The sequence below is a fragment of the Pongo abelii genome, chromosome 3 (assembly GCF_028885655.2).
Source record: "Pongo abelii isolate AG06213 chromosome 3, NHGRI_mPonAbe1-v2.0_pri, whole genome shotgun sequence".
NCBI classification, from domain to species: domain Eukaryota; kingdom Metazoa; phylum Chordata; class Mammalia; order Primates; family Hominidae; genus Pongo; species Pongo abelii.
This window is the reverse complement of record NC_071988.2, coordinates 173271410-173297913: the sequence shown is the minus strand read 5'-3', so window position 1 is coordinate 173297913 and position 26504 is coordinate 173271410. Positions and strand designations below refer to the sequence as shown.

The following is a 26504-nucleotide window of genomic DNA, read 5'->3' as shown; positions in this document are numbered from 1 at the left end:
TAGAATCTTTGCCTTCAAGCAACTTTTAAATGAGTAAGATAAGATATGCGTACCAGTAACTGTAGCCACAAGGTAGAATGAGAGCCAGAAAAGAAGTGTTGTAGATGTTCAGCTTAGAGGGACTCTAAGCTTTGCTGCAGCCAACATGCAGACAGAAATATGATCTGTTTTAAGATTCAGTGTCCACAGGGTAAAAATAAACCAGTTGCTCAGAGAAAGAAGTATTTTTGATACTGAGTCAGAAAGAAATTTATCCTATGGTTCCTGATAAAAGATTCTGTTTAATGTAATAAAAACCCTTATGTTTTTGTTTGTTTGTTTGTTTTACAATGAACAGTGCTAGGTTGAGTGGGGCTGAGAAACTCTAATGAAAACCAAGAAATGTAACATGAACACCAGGCAGAAGAGCAGGGATTGGCTCAACCATGTTAGTCAGGTCCATACCTGCAACTTCCAGAGAAGATATTGAAGCATCGCTGCCATATTTAAGATAGCTGCATTTCTTTTTGGGGAATAAAATGCAGATAGGATCTAAATAAGTAAACATCAATGTGTCATTTAACTGAACTAACTTTTGTCTTATACAAATTAAATCACAAAAGCATTGCGATGTCATCTTTTGATATTCCATAAAAATGGAAAATATGTCATCAGTCTGAAACAAACAAAAGTGATTTACAGCTACGAATTACTATTTTTAAAACAAAATTCCAAAAAATCTTACTTGATATTCATATGATTCTACAAAGATTTTTTATACCACTTAGAATTTTTTTTTTTTTTTTTTTTTTTGACACAGAGTTTTACTCTGTCACCCAGGCTGGAGTACAGTGGCACAATCTCGGCTCACTGTAACCTCAGCGTCCTGGGTTCAAGCAATTCTCCTGCTTCAGCCTCCCGAGTAGCTGGGATTATAGGCATGTGCCACCACACCTGGCTAGTTTTTGCATTTTTAGTAGAGATGGGGTTTCCCCATGTTGGCCAGGCTGGTCCTGAACTCCTGACCTCAGGTGATCCAGCCGCCTTAGCCTCCCAAAGTGCTGGGATTACAGGTGTGAACCACCACACCCAAACCCATTTAGATTTATACCAACGCAGGTTTAGGAAAATTTTTTACTGGAGGTTAAATAGGGCAAATCCAGTCATCACAGATACCCCTTTAATTATTTGACAATTTTAATTTAAAAGATTTTTATTTATAAGATTTATATACCACACGTTCTCACTCAGGTGGGAGCTTAAAAAGTGAATCTCATGAGGTAGAGAGTTGATTGGTATTTACCAGAGGCTGAGAAAGGGTGGAGGGAGGAGAGAATGAAGAGAAGTTGGTTAATGAGTAGGAAAATAGTTAGCTAAAAGGAGTAAGTTCCAATGTTCCACAGCACAGTAAGATGACTATAGTTAGCAACAATGTATTGTATAGTTCAAAATAGAAAGACTAGAATAATTGGAATGTTCCCAACATAAAGAAAAGATAAATGTTTGAGGTGATAAATATCCCAATTACTCCAATTTAATCATTATATATTGTATGCATGTATCAAAATATCACATTACCCCCAAAATACGTAAAACTATTACGTATCAATTTTTTTAAAAGACGTGTGTCATAAAGGAGTCCAATTCCTCATCTGGCCACCAAGAGCAAGGGTTTCCTTGCACAGTGTGAAAAAGAAAAGATATTTTCTTAGACAACAGAATCAAGGAATGATTGGCAGTAGGAGGTCAATTATTTTTACCTAACCAGTGACCTAACTCATTACTCAATAGTAAACAACCAACTAACACTACACAGTGTTCTGAGGCAAGATCTGCATACACTGATTGGAACTAAAATCATTACCAGATCAGATTAGCTCAAATTCCAATGATTAGTCCCATGTCACTAATAATATAAACTCTAAGTTCCAAATGAGCCAACTGGTAACATTTATGAATGACTGGGAAAAAAAATCCAATTCTTATTGCAATGATTCATACAACTGGGAATGAATAATTGACCAAGAGGCAGAGTAAACTGAAGTCAATGTGCAAATATTTACTCCTGAATTTGGCTCTCCCTGTTAAATCATTTTTCACGTAGTTTTACATTCTGTGATTATATGTACCACTTGCCTAAAGCTATGGAAGAAAAGTTTCATAGAAAAGAAAAAATATGTAAATTTAAAATATGTTGAGTCCTTATATTTATATACTGATCTATAACAGTCTAAGAATATCTCATTCATATAGTAAGTAACATAGTGACATTATTTATTGATTCCCATCTAATCCTACGAAGAATTTGAGATAGCTTATGAGAAATGCATGTTAAAGAAGAAAACTAGAACTTATGGCCAAGGAGTATAAATTAGGGTAGTAAATGAAGAATGTGGCCAGGATAAAAGAAAATGGAATAGAATTCAAAATGGAGACATGAAATCTTATACAGTAACTACAGTTCAACAGAGAATTTGATTTTGTGCTTTATAGCAGCAAAGGTGAAAACGTAAACATGATTAGTTATATAATTTTCCATCAGGAACAAACATTTGCACTTCTTCAGGGAAGCAAAGTTCTTTCCTATCACTTACTATGAAAAAGTTGCTCTTGGAAACACTAAAAGATATGATGGAAAAATTTCCCAATAGCATCCCTATAGCAAAAAAGGGCATAAAGCTGTTTTATATGCTGTCCCTAATTAAATCTGAACTTTGCAATAGAATCAAGATAATATGGCCCAGGCATGCAATTTTTCAAGAGACATAGTAGATTGAGCAACAGATTCTAAAGGGCTATGAGTCTAATAGTGTAGTTTGATTCAGAGATTATGAGCAGTAAACTACAAAAACAAAAATAAAAATAGCCACAACTGTGATGTTTCTAAGTTTCCACCTCACCTCCCTTCTCTCTTTGAGCAAGTCCCTGGCCACTGTCACCTATCTCACAGCCTCCACTCCCATGCCCTTAGTTAACACCTCTTCTAACTCAGAGCTAAAATCCCATTTTCATTTACTTATCTGACACTCACACTTCAGTGTCTCACCAGCGCCATTAACTCCGCAAGTTTCAAACTAATCTAAGTCGTCTGTCCTCCTGAATCTATTTTTTTTCTGCTATCCCAAGTTTGTCACAGAAATCCCATCTTCCCAGTCATCTGCGCTTACATTCTTGAAATCATATTCTTCCCCTTCTTCTCCCTAACTTCCCACATCTGATCAGTAGACTGCCTTACTATTCCTACCTCCACAGGGACCCATCACATTTTCTCTAGCCCCAGGGTCACCATCCTAGATTAGAAGGCCATTACCTACGGGCCTTCACAATAGCCTCCTCAATGCTCTCTCAGCCACCTCTCTCCTCATTCCAACTTATCTTATATACTGCTGTAAGAATAATATTCCTAAGGCTGTGACTGTGTCAGTTTAGTCAAAAACCTTCATCGCATTTCCTCTGCTCACCTGAAGCAAGCTGGTATTTCAGGCCTAACCCGAAAGGCTTTCTCCCTCATACACACGCTTGAACTTGCCAATAAGTCTAACTACTCCCAAAATAAGCTGTATCTTTCCACTTTTGCTCATTAGTAATACAACCATACAATACCCTTCCCTTCATCTCTGCATGTTAAAAGACCAGGTTTAAATGGTACCTCACCCAGGAAGCACTTTCTAGTCCTCTCAGCAAAAAGTAAGCACTTCCTCCTCTCTCCCTCCCCCTGCACTTGACTAGGGCTGTAATTCCAGAGAGTAATCATCACATCTTATCAATCTCTCTCCTGTCTAGCCTAGACTTCTGACTGCTTCAACCTTACTTTCCTAAACACACTTCTGATCCTGTCAGCACAGTGCCTAGTCATCCCTCAGTTTCCTCATGAGGATATGCAAGGCTCTCCACAGTTGGATTTACCCAGTACACTTTGTTCATACATTGATCACTGCACAAAGGGAATCACACTGGAGTTACAAGTCCATCTCCTCCAGAGCAAAGACCAAGTCTTAACTAATTTTTGCAATCTAATACAGCCACTCAGTCACTCTCTGCAGACCATCTGACTTTAACTCTCTGCAAAGCAGGTCTTTTCCTGCTTACATATTTATTGTCTGTCTCTTACTCACACAGTGAGAATAGGAACCTTGCTTGCTTTGTTCACAACTATATTCTCAGCACCTAGAACAGTGCCTGGCACACAGCAGATCATCAAAAGTTCAGGATGAATTTATGAATTCATGACTAGATGAATGATTCCCAGTGTCTACCTCAGTCCTAGCACAACATAGGTGCCAAGTAAATATTTGCTCAATGAATGAATCTTGTCTTATATGCAAGTTATTTTCACACATATTTTAAAAGCTCTGTGAGTTGGTGATCTTGATAACCTGTCTGGCACCTAACATAATGCTTTACACATACTAGGCCCTTGAAAAATTTCTATTAAATTGGATTGCTAGTTCAATAAAGGCTCAAGTAATTTACTAACTTATCTTCTAAATCTGAATTTGTCTCATATTTTCAATGAAGAGGAGTTTGCATTATTTCTTATGGCACATAACGCCTCTCTCCCAGAGCAAAGGCTGTACTACAGAGTAGTTAAGGTCACCAGCTTTGCTTTAGAGATCTGGATTCAGAACCCAGCTCTGTCACTGATTACCCAAATGACTTTGGGCAACTATTTAATCTCTCTTCACTTCGGCTTCCTCCTTAAAAGATTAGTAAACCTGTCACACAAGGCAGCCAATTTCCTTCAAAGCTAAATGATCCATCCTAAATCCTTTATTACCCTTTCTTTAACCAGTTTTAAATTGTTCAACTCACGTCAGAATATTTCAATATATTTTGCTTGAACTTCAATGGGTCATTATTTAAAATAGTAGGGGATTATGTTTAGAAAGTATTAATTCTCATTAACTTTTCATGACCTTACAGCATTGCAGTGCTCATCCAGTGAACACAAGTGACTTTAGAACATTACTGCCCTCATGCCTAAGACTTCCTGAAGCCACAGCAAAATAATGTCCCAAAGTGGCACTATCTCACACAGAAAAGTAATTCTCTTTCCCTTAACACTTGACACAGGAAACGGCATGACAGTCAGGTAAGTGAGAAGAACATGAACTGTACCTATTAAATACATTACAAAATAACATGACCCCAGCTTAAGAATGATTTTTTTAAAAACAATAATAATAAAGGGCTTAATGCAAATGTAAGCACATCATCTCAGTCAAAATGCATTTGACATTATTCAAATCCCTCTGGGGGACAACTGCATTTGGAGGTAGGCAGTGGCTGGCCAGGGCTCACAAGGATTAACTCACTGATTCAGGTTAGAGCTTGTGACTCAACCACACTCAGGACTGACTGAGATTCACACAGATGGGCAGAGAACATAGTGAGTCTCCTGCACAAACACTGAAAGGCCTTTTCCACCAGGCTTATTTACCAAAAAAGCAGTGGCCTGCTAAAGAAGATATTTATCCTAGAAGCAGTCTTTAAAAGATCAAATTCAAAAGATCGTTCTCTCACAAATCTTGTTATTATTGCTAGGCACAAAAAAATGTATTTGCATAAGTAAATACAGTCAGCACTGAAGCAGTATGAAAATATAAGCTTTTACTGGCAAGTAGTCAACAAAACAAAAAGCAAATGAAAGCTAAACCTCTGTTGCTCAGGTGAAAACAAGAATACTAGAATAAAAGGTCAATAGAACTTTTGTTACTCCCTGTGTAACTAAGGCTTCCTACCAAAATGTTAGGCTTACAGAGCCGTCTACTATTCTGAAAGCATCTGTATCATGTTGATTTGAGTGCATTTTCTCAAAGATAAGCAAGTGAAAAGTATAGTCCTGAGGGTCAGCTGAACGGAGCTGTAACAAATATCCTGCTGGAAGGTAATCTTCAATAGCTGCTGTTATCAGTTCAGTATATCCAAAAGTGTTCCCACAGATTAAAAGGCAAAAACATATATGTGTTACTTTAGACTCAATTACTCCTGCTTAAAATCAATGCCAATTTAAGCTATTGGAGAAAGGTATAACACACAGTAAATTTCTTCCAAAATCAGAAAGTAAAAGGGCAGTACCTAGTACAAAAAAGGATAAGTGCTGGCAGCTAAGTCAATGAAAATATTGAATAAATAATCTTGAATAGTAGAACTTGGCAAGAATCCCTGATGCTTTTCAATGAAAGAATGTGGTCCCAGTTCTGTGATCTTTCACACTAACAGGGACTGTTCTTAAGCATAGAACTCAACACCTGGGAATGTAAGGCACTTTATAAGTGTTAACTCAACTCCCTGTTACATTCCTTTCTAGTAAAAAACAAATTCTGCAAGATTTATTTCGACCATGGAGGACGAAAAGCACAAAGATGAAGTGAATGACTTCAGAAGGTAAAACACATCCCTCCACCTCATAACCAGAAGCAAAACTGAAACATCCTTACTTCATGAAGAGAGGCTTTGTGAAAGATCTTAAGAGAAACAGCAAAACCCACACATCCAGAGGAGCATTAGCCTCTTCAAAGACAACACACTTCTTATTAAAAAAATGCCCACCAATGCTGTAAACGTTTTAGGAACAACTCTTTTAGGACTGCCTTCATGCATATAACATTCCTTTGAAATTTTCAACTGTGGCAAATTTGGTTATTTGAAAGTGGAATTTGATATCTGTAAGTTGGAAAGTACATTTAGAAAATGAAGAGAATCATCAAACTGACTTTTTTTTTTTTTTTTTTTTTTTTGAGATAGAGTCTCACTCTGTCACCCAGGCTGGAGCGCAGTGGTGCGATCTCGGCTCACTGCAACCTCTACCTGCCGTGTTCAAGCAATTCTCATGCCTCAGACTCCTGAATTGCTGGGACCACAGGCACATGCCACTAAACCTGGCTAATTTTTGTATTTTTTGTAGAGACACAGTTTCGCCATGTTGGCCAGGCTGGTCTCGAACTCCTGGCCCCAAGTGATCCACCCACCTTGGCCTCCCAAAGTCCTGGGATTACGGGCATGAGCCACCCTGGATATTATTTTTAATCAAAAGGATAAGTGCTTTCATTCTTTATGTGGCTTGTAAACTACTTCTAAAGACAATTCTTTAGAGTTGCTCCAAAATTCCTTTCTAACAACAGCAGCTATGAAATAAGGAGGTAACCTCCCTAGATGATTTCTTTGAAGGGCACGTTTCACTTTTTACAATGTCTTTGGTATTGGTATTGTGTGTGCGCTTAATTAACCAGATGATGGCCATATCTAATTCCATTCTTTCATGTTATTCATTCTTCAACAAATATTTATGGTGTACCTCATCTGTACTAGTACTGAGCTAAGTGTTAGGGAAACAATGGTGAGCAAAAACAGGCGAACTGCCTGCCTTCATGAAGTGTACAGCCAGGTGGGAAAACGATTTATGTAAGCATATAAATTATAACCAGTAAGTCCAACGGGAAAAAAAGATACATAGTGATGTAAATGCCTATAATAGTGAGACCCAACTAGGATAAAGACCTCCCTAAGGAAATGGAGCCTGAGCTAAAGATAAATTGGTGGCTGAGGTGGAGATGTATAAAGATGATGTGGGAGGGGGAGGAATGGTCTTCCAAGTATGGTAAACAGTGTGTGCAAAGGCTCTGCAGCTTTTTAAAAGAGAAAAACACATTAAAAGAAATGAAAGAATGACAGTGGTCCTCAAGTATTGAGAGTTAGTGAGAGAGTATCATGAGATGAGGCTGGAAAGATAGTTGGGGAGCCTTGCACATATTAAGGATCTTTATTTACCCTTACAGTGATTAAACAAAAAAGCCCCAAAAGGATTTTAAAATGGGAAGGAGGGTGGTGGAGGGAGAATGACATGATGAAATCTACATTGTTTAAATATTACTAAGGGTGAGGTAGAAGAGAGTGGCCTGGGGAGAAGCAGGAAGACCAGTTAAGAGACAAATGTAGTAACACAGAAGAGAAGGTAGTATTAGTAAAGATGGAGAGAAATCAATGAATTTGAGCAATATTAAGGATATAAAATCAGTTTCATTATTTATTTAGAGATAATGCTTTGGTTTTGCCAAAGAGTTCCTTAATTATTTGCAAACTGAAAACCATCATACAAATGTTAGGGTTCTTTTTCAATCAGCCTTCCGCATCATATTTATGGTATTTCTATAGCATATTTTTGATAAAAATGAAAAAGCAGCAAAGAGAAAAATGAAACTCAAGACATATCTCATTTTATGTAAAAATGTGTGTTCCTGAAAAATTGTGTTATACCTGGGCAATAAAACAACATATACCTTCGGAAATATTTCTGAATAAACATTACTTCTTTGCACAAAAGCATATACTATAAAATGCAAAACAGATTACCATGATACTATATCAAGTGAAATACAAACCACTATCTTGATTATTTCCATACATCATTTCTCCTTTATTATAGGGTACATAAATTGGGTGATTTTATAACTCTAAAAGGATGGCATGGCTCAGAAATTTAATAATCACCATCGAGTTTCATAACAAACCATTTAGTAAGCAACTAGAATGCCCAAGAGGCTTGCAATGATTTAGATCTATTCCTTCACCAATGATTTTACTCACATGGAAAAGTCATTTTATATCTGTATTACCAAGATATGCTATCTGTAGTTCACATCCTCCAGAAAATATAGCTTACCCATAAGTCTGGGTTACAATGTCATGACAATGTAATAATAAGTTCAAAATGTTCTCCTCCTGGTCCTTCTCAGAATTAGGAAAATGGGGTTGAGAGGGTAAAAAAATTCAAATTAAAATTAAAATTTTAAAGTACAAAGTGTAGTCAGCCTTACAGATTGTATGAACACATATACCACAAAAAATCTAATTTTATACTGACTTGCCCACATGTTTTTGTGTCTGACTTATAGAGAACAATTTGTACCACAGCTCAGCGCAAACATAAAGAAGGAGCTGGGTTTTACTAGTCTCATATATCAACAACAAATGTCCCATCTAAATTCTAATTCCATGAGCTAAAAAAAGACAGTCTAATTTTAAGCTTTTGCAACTACAGTTTATATCACTCCTACAAAATGAAGCTTTTGATTTGAAAAGAAACAAACTCAATACAAAAATCACTGATGAAAAAATACAAAACCATAATAAGTCAATAAACTGACTTCTAAAGGCTAAGTAAGTGCACTTTTAAACATGTTGCTTTTGGTGATCTAAGTCACAACCTAAGCATTATTTAAACAGAGATCCTGCATATGAATTGTTTTCTTTCCTTAAAAAAAAAATCATTAAGGTACTAAAGTTTATGTGAAGTAACTTGAATAGCCTATAACAGGATCTTGATAGTCACCATCATTTATAACACATATGCTGAAGCATGAATTGGGCATGTGTGTTTTAAGAAATATTACACTTCTGATATAACACAATAGCTTTTTAAAAAAATGCTGTGCTCTGCTTTCTGTGATTATATTTTAAATGCACCTTGAAACCTTTCCAGCACAGGGGTGAGGAGGGGAAATCACAAAAACTCTCATTATTTTTGGTTTTTAAAGAAAAATACAATAATTTAGGTTTAGGAATTAAAATCTTAAGCCTTATAACACCGTAAGGCTACCTAAACAAAATTCACAGGAAAATATTACCACCAGCCTATGCCAGGAAGTGCTCTCTGTATGCCAAGTTGCAGCTCACTAGGACATTTTATGATTACATTACAACAGCTGAAAGATGGGGCCCTCCCTATAATAAAAATGTTGGCCCTTTCTTGATTTCATCTGCCTGGCAAGATATTATAAGTTACTTTGCCAATGAGTCTTCAAATACAACCACGCCACTTCATTCATTCACCAATAGTTCAGTAAGAAGAAAAATTGATTATCCTATTTAAGCCTCAGGTCATTTTATAATTTCTGAATTTCAAGTGAAGAGATTTTCATTCACCCTTTACTTTTCTTGAGAAGCACAAAGAAATATGTCTGAAATGGTGGTAAGAAATGGAAGGATTAGCCAGGATATCTGAAGTCTCATACCTAATTTTTATGAACAGAAAAAAAAATTAAGCGTTGCATTTATCAATGTTAATATGGTACTTTCTAGGTTCTGAGAGGAAGTGATTACTAAAGAATCTTGGTGTGAGAGTTTACCTTTTTTGTTGTTTTTTATTATGGAAATTTTCAAACATATACAAAGTAAAGAGACTCATACAATGAACTGTCATCACCCAGCTCAGAGTTAACAATGAATGGATTGCCAATTTTGATTCAGCCAACTATAATCTTCCATTTCCTCTCTTCGCCCCGCTTGTTTTTTTAAAAGCAAATCTCACATATCATATTAAAGAGAGGCAGGAAAAAAAAATTACCTCCCAAAGAGATATTCACTTCCTAATCCCCAGAACCTGTGACTATTACCGTGTATGGCAAAAGATGTGACTAAGTTAAGGATTCCGGGGAAGAGTTTATCTTGGATTATCCAGGCAGGCCCTAAATGCAATAACATGTCCCTCCAATTTTAGTATATGTGTTGCTGAAGCGAGCACACATGTATCTTTGTAAGAGCAAGGCAGAAAGAAATTAGACAGGGACACATGTAGAGGAGAATGATGCAAACACAGAGCAGAGAGATGCAGCCACAAGCCAAGGACAACCACCAGAAGTTGGAAAAGGCAAGGATTCTCCCCTAGAGTCTTTGGAGGAAATGGGGTCTGCCTATACCTTGATTTTAGACTTCTGGCCTCCAAAACTATGACAGAATAAATTACTATTTTTCTAATCCACATAATTTGTGTGATAGCAGCTGTAAGAAACTAATACAGTATCATATAATCTAAAAAAAGTCTATGTGAATCTTTAAGACATAAGAACTCTTTTTAAAATAATACCATTATTATTTCCTTAACAAAAAATAGTCCCTTAATTTATCTACCATCCAGAGTTTAAATTTCTCATACTATTCCTGATTTTATAATATATAACTTTAGGGTTGATTTATCTAAATCAAGATCCAAACATGGTTAATATGTCTCTTAAGTCTGTTAATAATAGTTCCTCTTCCCTCTGTTTTTCTTGTCATTTATTTATTGAAAAAACTGAGTAATCTGTCCTGTAGAAATTTCTACACTCTGAATTTGGCTGATTACATCTTTATGGTAAGGTCTGACATAGTCCTCCTTTTCCTGTGCTTCTTATAAATGAGTAGTGAGATCTAAAGTCTTGATCAGAATCATGTTCAGCTTTCTGGCAAGAAACTTCACAGATGGTTCTGTGTATTTCCTATACAGAACCTATTGTATCCAATTAAGAGGCATGTAACATCTATCTCTTCCTCTTTTGTAATGATAAGATTGACCAGAAGGTTCAGGGGTTATCAGTCCAATCCATCAGCTATAAAGTTCCCCATCAACCTCTGACTTAATAATTTTAGCAGCTACTGATGTCCACTCTCTAAATCTATTATTTCACTGGAGGTAACAAAATGGTAGTATTTTATTTGTATCACTCATTTTGCATTTATTAACTGGAATTTTTCTAAAAGCAAGATTTTATCTGAATCATCTATACGGTTATTCTGAAATACAACATTTTTTGTTTTTTTTTTTTTTTACAGGAAAGATAAGACAAATGCTTGATAGCATCTAGTTTTTAAGATAGTACCAGGATGGGAATCTGCCTCTTGACTACAAAGATCACCTTGTCTGCAATCAATGAGTATAACTTCTCAACTGTACTCACGTTGGTTCTCAAGTTACCGATTTAAATACTTGGCATGTAACATGAAACCTATTTTTAAAAGATCCAATATGACTATGTCGATCTGATGTAGTCCTTAGGGTTTATACTCTATCGGATGAGTCCAAACTCCTAAACCAACTACTTCAAAGCATCCACTCTGAGTCTACCTTATCCTATTTCACTAACACAAATCTTCTCATTCTAGATTCCATGCCTTTGGTTCACTGCTCTAAGGTCCTGCCCTTCTCCCTACAGCCAGCTCAAGCCCTCCTCTTCCCCCCTCGGGAGTAAACAACACCTCCTGCTCTTGCCATCAAGCACCCCTCCTTTTTTCTAAGAATGGTAGAATCCTTTTTAAAAGAAAATGTTCATCTTTCCCAGACCAACTATGTAATTCTAGATGGGGCTGCCAGTTACCTGGTAATCTGTGTCCCTGGCCAAAAGGATGGGGACATCTCACAAGCTAGGCCAACCAGAACCATTCCTGGGACTTTGAAAATTTAAATGAAGGGAAGAAGGTCAGACATTCTTTCTGGGTGATCTCTGGCTTGCTGCAGCCAAAGCCCAAGATGTGGAGAAAACTGACACAAAAAAACAGGCACAGAGATATAAAACAGAAAGTGTAGGTGGTGTGGAGTTCCCCATTCTGGCTTCCCTGAGAACTACCTCACTTCTCCCACACTTTAGCCATGTAAGCCAATAAATCCCCCTTCTATATGGTTTAGATTTATATAATTTGTGACCAAAGGAATTGTAATACAACCCCCATAATGGTTCTTGAAGACTGACCACAGTGACTTCTACCTTTCCAGTTTCTTGAACTTCCTTTCTGTACAATTAACACTTTATTATATATTGTTCTGATTTTCTGTATGTCAGGTACACATTTGTCACTACCTTTTGTGGCTTTGCAGACATACATGTTGCACACCTTTTGAACCTCCCCCACAGTCCCTAGAAGAGTGCTAATACAGCTTCAGTGCATAGGTGGCAATTACCATGTATTGATTATTAATTCTATGTTAAGTACTTTGCATGTGTTATCTTATTTAACCCTCATAGAAACTCCCTGTATGGGCATTATTATCTCTATTTATAGACGAGGAAGCTAAGGTTAATCAAAGAAAAGTAATTTGTGCAAGGTCACATATTTACCAATTGGTAGATCAGAGATTTGAAACATATTTGCACCCAAATAGCATTCTCTTTCCACTAGGCACATACAGCCTCACACAATGTTAAACACTTGTTAATTTAACTTGAAAGCATAATTGATCAAAGACCTCCATGTAACCCCTAAATTTTCACTAACCTCAAAGTGAGTGTTCTTCCATAATTAAAAATAGTAAAATTAATATATTAATATATACATAAATTAGCTACACGAAAATCAGCATCTTGACAAAGTTATAATATAATTTCTCCAAAATTACTACTGGCAGCCTGAAGACTAAATGCTGGCATTTCTCTTAAAGCAATGGGTAAAAGGAATGAATATTTAAGACTACTCTGTCAGAATTAGTTGTATACAACTCCCCTGGCAGTGATATTTCAAAACAGCAAAAAGAGATTTGTGAACACCTGTCAATGGGTGACACGCCTAGAGCTCTCCAATTGCTCAGAGGAATATTCCTGTGTCATCATTAGACACTAATAGTTATTGATCACTCTCATGGCTAGAAAGCAAGAACAGAAGGCCTTTAGGAAGAAAATGATTCCCTCTTCACATTAATAGCTTAGAAAGAGAGGGGCTAGAAAGACAGTGATCGCGATTCACTGGCAGAGAACCTAAAAGTCACCAGCTCTCATCTCTACACAATTAGCATCATTCAGATCAGCCTTCTCAATTCCAGCCTTCTCAATTCCACGCGTGTATCTCCAATTCCAGTTGGGCAGATCTACATGGAGCTCCTGCTATCAAATTAACTTTGGGGCAACCAGTTTTTCAGGATCTAGTGAAATACCTCCATTGAAAAGTGTCTCAGACCAGGCGCGGTGGCTCACACCTGTAATCCCAACACTTTGGGAGGCCGAGGCAGGTGAATCACTTGAGGCCAGGAGTTTGAGACCAGCCTGGCCAACATGGCAAAACGCCATCTCTACTAAAAAGAAATATTAAAATTAGCTGGGCGTGGTGGCTTGTGCCTGTAGTCCCAGCTACTCAGGAGGCTGAGGCACAAGAATCCTGTGAACCCAGGAGACGGAGGTTGCAGTGGGCTGAGACTGCACCACTGCACTCCAGCCTGGACAATGGAGCAAGACTCTATCTCTCTCTCATTAAAAAATATATATATTTTTTTTTTGGGGGAGGCAAACCCCAACTCAATTCAACAAATATTTATTGAATGGCATGCACTGGTCTATGTATTGGGATATATCGCCAAGACTATCAAATATCACAAAGCTTTATATTCTTATGTGGGGAAAGAGTTAATATATTTTTTTTAATGTCTCATAAATATTTGTTAATGGTCAACTGCTTCTTTTTTTTTTCTTTCCCATTTTCATCACTTTACTTGAGGATCTTATTACCATACAGGTAATCTTCGAGGAATATAATGAATGTTCCTAGTGGGTCAGAAGACTTTGTCAAAGCAGCATACCCCTCATATATAATTTGACAACAGTGCAGCCAAGGAAAAAATAGGCCTGGAACATCGTTAAAAATGGTTGCATCCCCTAGTAGAACAAGATTTTGCTAACTTGCATACTTTGGTAAGAGGCAGGCCCTAAAGAGTACCATCACTGTCAAGACTCAAGAATACCTCAAATGAGATCATATATGTGAAAGTTCCTTGCAAACCATGAACTACCAAGGAAACTGCCACTTCTGTTATTGGTGTGGCTATTACAAAGGCACAGACCTAGGAAGGAGATAGCTGTATGGTTTGAAGGAACTAGCTAGGTCTAGATAGAGGGGTCTTCAGCAACAAGAAGAAAAAAAGTAAGAGAGGTCCCAGAGGATGCAACAGGAAGCCTCAATTAACAAAGAGATTCGGGGGAGGGAAGGGTTCCAGGTTAGCAAACCCCAACTCAATTCAACAAATATTTATTGAATGTCATACACTGGTCTACGTATTGGGATATATAGCCAAGACTATCAAATATTACAAAGCTTTACATTCTTATGTGGGGAAAGAGTTAATAAACAAAAGACACTAACCAACCAGGGAACCATTGAAAAAATTTTTTTAAATTTTAAAAAGACATAAGTAAACTAAAATATGTTAAAAGACAAGTGCAGGAGAGCAGAGTAAGGGGGATGAAAACTACAGAGGATTTGCAATACTTTGAGCTTAGAAGACTAGCCAAAGAGGAGAATGAGGTCAGATTTCAAATGGTGCCCCTCAAAAATTACATTCAATTGCAGGAAAAAGAAGAAGAGTCACATTGTGCTTATATGAAATTTGTGTAAAATTTGACAAATCCAAATTTCCTAGGAACACACAGCTCATTTTCCATATTGATCTCCTTCACCATCGTTCAAAATTATTGACCCAAATGTGCTATACAGAATATATAAAAAGATATAAAATGACTTAGCCAGAGGCAGAACAAAGGGAACTACAAGGGACAAAGCAAAACAGATGACAGCAAAAATCGTTGCAAATCAATCCCTTAGGAAAGGACAAATTCAAGAGGACTTTAAATACGACTCAATTTTTTTTCTTAGAAAAGTTGGCTCTAGGTCAAGGATGATATAAAAGTTTCATTTCTAGTAACAACCTCAAACAACTGGCAAGGCCTCTCTGGAGCACTGCACTGAGAGAGCTCTGGGTCCTGTGGGGAATTAATTAGACATTTCTGCCAGAGGCTCAAGATGGGGCACTGCAGGCATGCAAGCCCCTCATTTGCCTTTCCTTCCCTAGGTTGATCTTAGTGCTTTAAAAATATCAGTAACCACTCACTGGCAACCCACTAAGCAAAAGAAAGGCAACACCAGGAACAGTGGAGGGATGCGGAAATACAGAGTTAGGCTCCAGTCCTAAAGGAGTTTATAATCTAATTGGGAAGAAGGACAAATGTATAAAAGATAACACTGGATGGCAGCAAATGACTAAATTCCTAAAATTTCAGTATGGAGATTCAGGTGCCATGAAATCACTACAGGAAAAGACAGCCAAGGAAGATTTTATGGAGGACACAGCTCTGAACTGGGCTTGGAAGAATGCACATCACTAAAATAACTGGAAAGAGGAAGGACTGGTCTCAACAAAGATGGGGAAAAAGGAAGAGGTAGGGTGTGTTCAAGAATGAGGAACAGACCAGTATGGCAGTCAAAGCAAAGGATTTGCACAGAGCACCAGATCATAAATGCCCTGAGAATCAGCCAAGGGTTCTCCAGAGAAACAGAACCAGTTGGAGATGTATGTGTGTGTTTATAAAGAGACTTATTATAAGGAAGTGGCTTATGCAATTATAGAGGCCAAGAAGTCTCAAGATCTGCAGTCAGCAAGCTGGAGACCCAGGAGAGACAATAACATAAGTTATAGTTTGAGTCTGAATCTGAAGGCAGGAGGAGACAGATGTCCCAGGTTGAAAACAGTCAAACAGAGAGAGAGAGAGAAGAGTGAATTCTCCTTTACTCAGTCTTTTTGTACTACTGAAGCCTTCAATAGACTAAATAAGGCCCATCCACATTGGGGAGGGCAGTCTGCTTTACTGAGTTTACCAATTCTAATGTTAATCTCATCCAGAAATCCTCTCACAGACATACCCAGAACGTTTAACTAAATACCTGGACACCCTGTGGCCCAGGCAAGTTGATACATAAAATTAATTAACCATCACACCTTGAGTTGAGTCATTACCCAGTAGGCAACAGAGACCATGATAGGTGACACGAGCACAGCTATAGTTTGGAAAATCAATTGACTATGGAATGAAAAAAGAGCAAGAAAAACTGGAAACAGAAACAAAATGAAAAATATTATAATTGGCCATATAATAATAAGAGGCAGATCATAAACAACAAACATTTATAGGATTCTATTCAATACAAGGTGCTCTGGTAGGCGATTAAGATGCAGAGTTACTCTCATCTCCTTATAGTTTACTTTGATGTCAGGATCTAAACATAGACCTATCCAGCAGGAACTGGTTAGAAACAAGCCTAGGGTCCAAAGGTCAGCAATGAGGGTATGGATTTAGGAATTATCTGTATACCCAAGACAACCAAGTCAAGAGTTTGCTCCTGGTATGTCAATATTGACAGAAACTCAGAACAGCAGGTTGAGTTAGCCAGACTGAGTCAGGAAATCCTGTCAAACCTACTCATTTTGTGATTCACTGTGAAGGAACGACCACTTCTCTGTGAAACCAATCGTAAGACATAATCAAGAGGTAGAATTACTTTAAGGACAAAAAAAACAGTCTCCAACTGTTGCAAGCTGGTTCTTACTATCTATAGCAACTCCAGGGTGTACTTTTCAAATAGGACATGCAAGGTCTTAAACACTTGGAGAAGTATAAGGAGAAAATTCAGAGGTCAAACTTAATCAAGCTGATAAGAAATTAACATTAACCATTAAGTTTAATCAGTAGGTAAATATCAAGTCAGTTGGTGTTTCCTGAAACAGATCAAAGTCAATGAATTCCTGTTGTCAGAGTTTCTCTTGTGTTTTTTTTTTTTTTTTAGAGATAGGTTCCTACTCTGTCACCAAGGCTGGAATGCAGTGACATCATCCTATGTCACTGCAGCCTCAAACTCCTGAGCTGAAGTGATCCTCCCGCCTCAGCCTCCCAAGTAGCTGGGACTTCTGGGGTGTGATACCACGCCGCCTAATTTTTTGTTGTTATTGTTGTTAAGACGGGTCTCGCTATGTTGCCCAGGCTGGTGTCAAACTTCTGGCCTCAAGTAATCTTCCTACCTCTGCCTCCCAAAATGCCCAGGATTACAGGCATGAGCCATTGGGCCTGGCAGATTTTTTACAAGCAGTTAAACTACAACATCTTGCTTAAAATAAGCCAAAAGTACAAATGTTTTGTAGTATACACAAATTAGAGAGATTTAAAAATTCAACTTATCAAATAGTGACTTAGTGTTAGAGAATAAGCAATAATCAAGACTAATACATGGTCAGGTGTGGTGGTTCACACCTGTAATCCTACTGAGGCAGAAGAATAGGGTCTGGAGCCAGGGAACCTAAGGCTGATTCACGCTGACTTCCTAGAACTAAATCAAAAGGAAAACCCCAACTTTCCACACCCAAGTAACAAAAGGACCAGAGGCTATTCCCTTTGCAACCCCCATCTCCTTGTTCCGCATGACAGATAAAAATCTGAAAGTACCTCGTATTGGTCCCCTCCCAAAACCAATCAGGCTGGTCACAAGCCAAGTCTTCCTTTGCATAGAAATATAATTTTGTAACTTCACTTCAGCCTCCGATTGGTCACTTTCCACAACCAATCAAATGTTTGCATAGGGTGTAACTCTGTAACTTCACTTTAGCCTCTGCTTGGTGCTTGGTCGCTTTCTGCAACCAATCAGACAGATCTTGGGCCACTACTTCATTTACATAGGGTGTATATCAAGTAACAAATGGGAAGCCTCTAGAGGGCATTGAAACCCCAGAAAATTCTGAAACCAAGCCCGTGAGCTGCTTGCTCGGGCCTGCTCCCACCCTGTGAAGTGTGCTTTCACTTTCAATAAATCTCTGCCTTTGTTGCTTCATTCTTTCCTTGCTTTGTTTGTGCATTTAGTCCAATTCTTTGTTCAAAGCACCAAGAACCTGGACACCCACCACTGGTAACACTAGCACTTTGGGAGGCCAAGACAGGGGGATCTCTTGGGTTGGGGACTTTAAGACCAGCCTGGGCAACATGCCAAAACCTTGTCTCTACAAAAAAATACAAAAATTAGCCAGGCATGGTGGCATGCACCTGTAGTCCCAGATACTCAGAAGGCTGAGGTGGGAGATTCGCTTGAGCCTAGAAAGTTGAGGCTGCAATGAGCCCAAACTGCACTAGTGCACTCCAGCCTGGATGACAGAGTGAGATCCTGTTTCAAAAAAAAAGGATAGTACATTAGACATGTTGTATTTCCCCACAGAAAAGATCAAAATATGAATATATACAAACTATAAGTTTCCCGTGTCCTAAGAAATTCTTATTTTATTAAGAAAAATTTTTATACCAAGAAAATCAAGAAACATTTTTTCTAATAAATAAATATGGAGACATCATCCTTATTTTGAGGATGTACAAAGTTTTCTATTAAATGACCTGAAGAAGATCATACTTTTAAAACATTCCTTATATCACTATATACTTGGGCATAAATATACAAATGTGTACAATACATATGTGCATATATAAATATAGGGGGTATGTATGTGTGTATAGAAATTATATTTGTAAACATATTTTTCTATACTCATTCTAGTACATTATAAAGAAAATCAACCTAAAATGAATGGAATCCAAATAAAAGTTCCATGAACACAAACTAAATAGAAGATATTCATTTTGAGGAATAAGACACACTCCTCTAACGAAATGGTTATGAAAAAAAGCTTGGACTAAATAAAAATATTAATCAACTCTTTTAGACGGTCAATAAAAACTTTGCCACAGGAATTCCTGAAATGTTCCCACCTCAATGAGCCTGAGTCATGAAATTTAGCCAAAGTATCTTATTTCACATTTTCCATGCACAGAGGGAAATCAGTTCCTAGAACCTTCTACAAGCCAAAAGATCCTAAAATGGACCCACGACTAATACTTCAACAGAGGTAAACTTTAACAATTTAAGGAGAAGAGCTAAAATACACTCTGCATTCTGCAAAACCTAGTGGATTTTCTGAACTCCTTAATGGCATGTCCTAAAATAATGTTCTCAGGAAAATGTTAAAAAAAAGAAAAAACACTATGCTCCATAAAAGCTAATTAGCAGTTCAACCAACAGCTGCAGAGTATTTTTATAGCTGTTACCAATTACCATCTTCTCTTGGGGAAAACATTAAAACCAAAAAGAACCTGAAATGTGAGGAAATGAGGTGAACCCTACCTAAAAGCTCAGCACCTTTTGCTGTTATGACCTCTTATTTCAGTGGCTGGTCATCTGTTAATAATTTCTGTCTTCAGTCTTGTGCATTCAGAAAGAAAGAATATGTTCATATAACTAAAAATGAAGGGACGCTACTAGAGGAAATGTAAATTAAAGAAATTTAACATTTTCATAACAGTGACTCACAAACCTTTCCTACAGAAAACACAAGTGTACAATGATAACACTTTCAAGGATGTTCTCTGAAGCACTGCTCTTAATATAGAAAAATGGAAAACAACCCAAATTCCCAACAAAAGGAAACTGTTTAAATAAACCATGTTATAGGGCCAGGCGTGGTGGCTCACGCCTGTAATCCCAACACTTTGGGAGGCCAAGGCAGGTGGATCACCTGAGGTCAGGAGTTTGAGACCAACCTGGCCAAACCCTGGCTCTCCTAAAAATACAAGAATTAGCCAGGCATGGTGATGCACACCTGTAGTCCTAGCTACTCAGGAGGCTGAGGCAGGAGAATTGCTCGAACCTGGGAGGGAGAGGTTGCAGTGAGCTGACATTGCACCATCGCACTCCAGCCTGGGTGACAGACCAAGACTCCATCTCAAAAAAAACACAAGAACAAACAAACAAAACTATATCTATTCAATGCATTACTATACAGCCAGTAAAAAATACAAAATGAGAATGATGTGCATGTATGGTCATAAAAACATTTTCAAGGTATATTATTGAGTTAAAAATAAAAACCAAGTTGAAAGTTGCATAGGATTACCCCAGGAGTTATTAACAACCACGTTAATAATAAACATTTTTAAATAGAGGAAAAAATGAAGGGAAATATATCTATTTATAGCAGTTTCTCCAGAATATAAAATTACAGTGTACTTTAACTTTTAACATTATATATTTCTATTTGTTTAGAATTTAAATAATATGTATTATGTATGTAATAAGAAAATTAACTCTAAGTTAGTGATATAATTGGAAAGGAAGTAGGAGAAAATCATATTTATAAAGAAAAGGATAAACTTAAGGGTGTTAACTTTTTATAATAGCTCTAAAATATCATTTGTCTCTACCTGTCTTTTAGAAGGCAGTAGTATCCTCACTCTCAGAACTTCAAAATTAAGCAAAACACATAGATACTGGAAAAGTCCCCTTAGCATCTCCCCTTAGTAATGCCTTCTGAGAATAAAAGTTTAGCCCAAATTCCAGTATTTATCAAATTCAACTGGGCAAGAATGCCAGCTTCTAAACATTGCAGACAAACCGCACATCTCTACTTCTAAGTAGAAGTAATTACAGAATTAACAACAAAGAGCTACAGATTCTGCAGACTCTAAAACCATTTGAAGCATTTTCAAAATGGAAATTTAAGGAATTAGGTAAAAATACTTTTGAATCTATAGTCCAGTAACCTGTTCAAAGATTGTAAAAACTAGATAGAGGCCAGACACAGTGGCTCACACCTGTAATCCCAGCCCTTTGGGAGGCCGAGGCGGGCAGATCACCCAAGGTCAGGAGTTTGAGACCAGCCTGGCCAACATGGTGAAACCCCGTCTCTACTAAAAAAAAACAAAACTTAGCTGGGCGTGGTAGCGCATGCCTGTAGTCTCAGCTACTCGGGAGGCTAAGGCAAGAGAATCACTTGGACCCGGAAGGCGGAGGTTGCAGTGAGCCGAGATTGCACCACTGCACTCCAGCCTGGGCGACAGACTGAGACTCTGTCTCAAAAAAAAAAAAAAAAAAAAAAACCTAACTAGATAGAAGGCGAAAGAATTGCCTAGAAAGGAAACTGAAGAATCACTAGCAAGGTAAAACTTTCTACCTGCCTGGGAAAGGCTTGTCTCTACAGTTGACCTTGTCTGGGAGAGGTTTGTCTCTACAGTTATGTGACCATGAGCATAACATTTAAACTCCTACACCTTAATTTCCTCACCTGTAAAATGGAAGAACTGGGAATAAATAATTTTGGCTCTAAAATTCTGACAAAAGACCTTCGCTCTATCCTTGCCAAAGGGCTTTTTTTAAAGTAATACATATGAGGCCAGGCGCGGTGGCTCACGTCTGTAATCACAGCACTTTGGGAGACTGAGGCAGGCGGATCACTTGAGGCCAGGAATTCGAGACCAGCCTGGCCAACATGGTGAAACCCTATCTCCACTAAAAATACAAAAATTAGCCGAGCATGGTGGTGCGTGCCTATAGTCCCAGCTACTGGGGAGGCTGAGGCAGGAGAATGGCTTGAACCCAGTAGGCGAAGGTTGCAATGAGCTAAGGTTGTGCCACTGCACTCCAGCCTGGGCAACAGAGCGAGACTCTGCCTCAAAAAATAAATAAAGTAAAATAAAGTAATACATATGTACACAGTATAAAATATTATCTAATATTATAAGGTACATAGCCAAAAACAGCAGATTCCTGCCTGGATCCTCCTCACCCCTGAGTTTCATTCCCCAAAAGAAGGTCCTTCAACTCTTTTAGCTATTTCTTCTGGTAATTACTTCTATATTTGTAAATCATGCACTTATACTGCTATTTACAGAGTTTTTCAATTTTACACATTGCCAAAATTCCTTATTCAATCTATTAAGGTATTTATTCACCTATGCCACTTCCCAAGATCTCCCTCCCAAATTTAATGGAGGTTACTTCAATTTTATTGTACAGCTATACTGTTGAGATGCCAAGGCTATACAGACTATATGTTACATGTGTACACACACTTATACATACACATATATGTACATATTCATATATAGTCCTGTCATCCTGTCTCCACATGAGCTCATATTTTGGTTAATAAGAAATAAGAGGGCCGGGCGCGGTGGCTCACGTCTGTAATCCCAGCACTTTGGGAGGCCAAGGCAAGTGGATCACCTGAGGTCAGGAGTTCGAGACCAGCCTGACCAACATGGAGGAACCCCATCTCTACTTAAAATACAAAATTAGCCAGGTGTGGTGGTGCATGCCTGTAATCCTAGCTACTCGGGAGGCTGAGGCAGAAGAATCCCTTGAACCCGGGAGGCAGAGGTTGCAGTGAGCTGAGATCGCGCCATTGCACTCCGTCCTAGGCAACAAGAGCAAAACTCCGTCAAAAAAAAAGAAAGAAAGAGAGAGAGAAAGAAAGAAAGGAAGGAAGGAAAGAAGGAAGGAAGGAAGAAAGAAAAGCCCATTTCACATCCAATGACTTCACAAAATGCAAGAAGGAAAAAAGTGAAAGCATGGCCTGTAAATCAGAAATCCTGAATTCAGGTCTGAGTCCACAACATACAGGAGCAAAGTATGCCCATAAAAGTCCCTTACTATTGGCCGAACACAGTGGCTCACGCCTGTAATCCCAGCACTTTGGGAGGCCGAGGTGGGCAGATCACCTGAGGTCAGGAGTTTGAGACCACCCTAGCCAACATGGCGAAACCCCATCTCTACTAAAAATACAAAAAAAATTAGGCGAGCATGTTGGTGGGCACCTGTAATCCCAGCTACTCAGGAGGCTGAGGTAGGAGAATCGCTGGAACTGGGAGGCGGAGGTTGCAGTGAGCCGAGATCACGCCATTGCACTCCAGCCTGGGCAACAAGAGCAAAACTCCATCTCAAAGAAGTCCCTTATTATCTCTGAACCTCATCTGCTTTCCTCCCGTGTAATCTAAATACAATGGCATCTACTACAAAATGGTTAAATCACAAGGCACAAACATGGTACATGAAAGCACTCTGTGAAACATAAAGCACTACAGAACTGTTCACTTCTGTTACTGTTTTCATTAAGAGATCCCTAGAATTGAAGTTCCTGGAGTTTCTTGTCACTCTTGAGCACTGTTTCCATACCTGGGCTAAGAACCAAGGGTTGGAAGTTGCTAAAAATAAGGATGAAGTAGATCTAAATTATGTTTCAATGCAGAATCTGATCCAGATCTTCACTGGGCCTATGTATCACCCTAGGAGACAAATGTACACAGAATAAAGATCAAGCGTCTAAACAGATTAAATAAAGCAATTTTTCTTTATATTTGCAGGGAGAAAGGAGGTTCCTTATTAAATTTTCTTTATGAAAGTAATACAAGAGGCCAGGCATGGTGGCTCACACCTGTAATCCCAGAACTTTGGGAGACCAAGGTAGGCGGATTGCTTGAGTCCAGGAGCTCAAGGGCAGCCTGGGCAATGTGGCAAAACCCTGTCTGTATGAAAAATACAAAAAATTAACAGAGTGTGGTGGCATGAACCTGTGGTCCCAGCTATTCAGGAGGCTAAGGTGGGAGGATTGCTTGAGCCCAGGAGATCAAGGCTGCAGTGAGCCGAGATCATGCCACTCAACTCTACCCTGGGCCAGAGAGACCCTAACTTTAAAAAAAAAAAAAAGAATATAATTTCACTCCTCAGAGGCGATTCTTGTTTTTTCTCATTTTACCTCCATATCTCTACATAATATATTTGTACACCTGCTTCTTGTTTGCAGCCATTATCTATCAAGTTCCTATTAAAGAAACAACTTAGCAGAGAAAGTATTTTGAACCAATCTTGGGAGGCAGAGTACAGAACTGTCCAGCAATGCATTACTCTGACTATGTAAAAATAAAACACTCCTTTTATTTCTAGTCTTCAAGTCCTCCACTAAAAGTCCTACATAATGTCTCTATGTAAGAGCCAAGAAAAAAGGTAGCTGGGCAGTTGGACCTAAATTTTTAGACCACTCTCATCACTCTCTGAATCCACTTCAGTGATGTCCAGTTTCTCTGACCCTTTCCAGCCACCCCACACAGTTTAATCCTGTTCCTTGTCCTATAGGACAAATGATAAATAGGACCCCAAACTTAATTTATTTCAAGACAGGCATGGACATAATTCTTATGAGCTCTGCGGAAAGGGATTAACTGGAACTAAAAAGATATCAACCTTTAATTATGCGAAAAGTTACCTAAAGCCAACAAGTATACTGTATTAAAGAGTAAATTTATGGACTAAATATCCTGCTCAATTTCTGTCCAAAGAAGACCTTTGAAGTTCTCCAAACGTGGACTTCAGCTGTGGTTCACTACATGCGGACAGCTTCGGGGACAGCATCCTGCCTAGTGCCAGGTGTACAAGTGAACTTGAGGTCAGGCAGGGGACCCTGAAAAGCAGGCATAATACATTAAGGAGAGGAAATCTTTCTTCTCATTAATCAACAGGATAAAGGTGATTAAGTAGGAATTATTTTTCAATGACCTATATAATTTCCTCAGGGCTGCTATGACTATTAGCAGGGAGCAGCTGACTTCCTAATGAGATGACTTTGATAGCACAGCCCTTCCAGAGAAGCCAAGGGAGCAAGCCCAATCTATAGGGAAGCAACAATTGGTAGGCATTGTTTACTCCTCCTCCTGAGAGCTGTCTCTCCTTCTCAATATTTGGCTCTTTCCCTTCAGGGGGATTTCCCTGTCCCTGGATGGCTGGGGCTGCAGCATCTGCTGAACAGTGGAAGCTAGATCTGCTGTGAATGGGTGGGTCCAGGAGGCTGGGACACTAATTCACTAGACCTGCTCATGTGATTCCCAAAGTCCCAAGCCAACAAGGCTACCGCCGCCTGTACCAACACCTCGCTCTGACCAGGCCTGAAACAAGACAGCAAGGTAGTTCCTCCCACTCCCTAGCAGAAGCGGAGTTAACAAGGGAACTTTGTTGAGCCAGAGGAAATACAAACGCACACACTATCAATAATAACCACGACTTGAACGCAGTTTCATCACAGAATTTACGAAATTGAGCAACAGCTACCCAACAAGTAAGTCCTTACACCAGGAAAGGGCTGCAAACCTCAGAGGGGCACCGCCTCTGTCTCCTGTGTAAGCAAGTTGATTTACAGGGGAAACCTGAACTCCACATCTCTTTGCCTTTTCCTGTGTCTCCCAGAGGACCCAGGGACCAAGGAATGGGATGGAGGGCCCTGATGACATCTTCCTTCGTCAAAACAAGCTGGCTCTCTCTATCCCAGCGTCAGTCACCGTGTAACGCCCCGTCCTGGAGCCCGAAACCCTAGAAGTCACCTCCTCCCCCCTGCGCCTCCGCCCGACGCAGCGACCTCGTTTGGAACATCCCTAGCCGGCCCCCAGCCCAATGCCTGCTCCCCCAGCCCAATGCCCGCACCCTCTGCCCAGCTGGCGGATGCAGAGAAGGGACATTTCGGCTCTCCCTCCTCCTTCAACCCTCTAAAATAAAAGAATCCCCCAAGCGCAAATCTCCGGCCAGCACAGCACCTACCTGTCCCCGGCCGTGGCTCCTCCTCCCCGAGCAGTGGGGCTCGCTGGACAAGTGTCCTCAGACAGTCCAGAAAGTTTGCTCTGCGGTCCCGGGGACGCCTGCGCGGGACCCAGTGAGGAAAGCGGGGCCGGCTCCTCGCCCCGCGGACGGCCGCCGCTCGAAAGTCTTGGCCCAGGTCCTCCAGGCCCGGCTCAAACTCAGGAGTGCCCGGGAAGAATGTAGGTCGTGAGAAGGTCGGAGCGCAACTTTTCGAAGGTGCGTCAGCCGCGGGCTGAGCCGCGTGGGTCCGGGCCTCCCCCCCGCCTCTCCCTAGTGAGCGCGGGAGGGGCGGGGGCGGGGGCCGGGGCGGGGCAGGGGCGGGGGTGGGGCCCAACCTGCCTGGAGGCCTCGGGGAGCGCGCCCCGGCCCCGCCCCCGCCGCCGCCGGCCCCGCCCCTGCCGCTGGGCCGCGCCGCCGCCAGGTGCGCTGGAGACTCAGGCAGCGCCGCGCCGCACGGCCCTCGCCGGTTTCCAAGGTGAAGGAGGAGGAGCCTCTGAGGGAAAGTTTCCACCGAAACTTGAGCTGGGCGC

General features: G+C 39.6%; 1 protein-coding gene across 1 annotated transcript in view; it reads right to left on the bottom strand.

The window, feature by feature from the left end:
• The window catches only part of FHIP1A (FHF complex subunit HOOK interacting protein 1A), a 256592-nt gene extending 230320 nt beyond the window's left edge, over nucleotides 1-26272 (bottom strand). Inside the window, exon 1 of the mRNA XM_002815215.4 lies at nucleotides 25936-26272. The gene's annotated coding sequence lies outside the window, so the exon portion shown is untranslated. The remainder of the gene's footprint in view (nucleotides 1-25935) is intronic.
• Nucleotides 26273-26504: the final 232 nt, after the last annotated feature.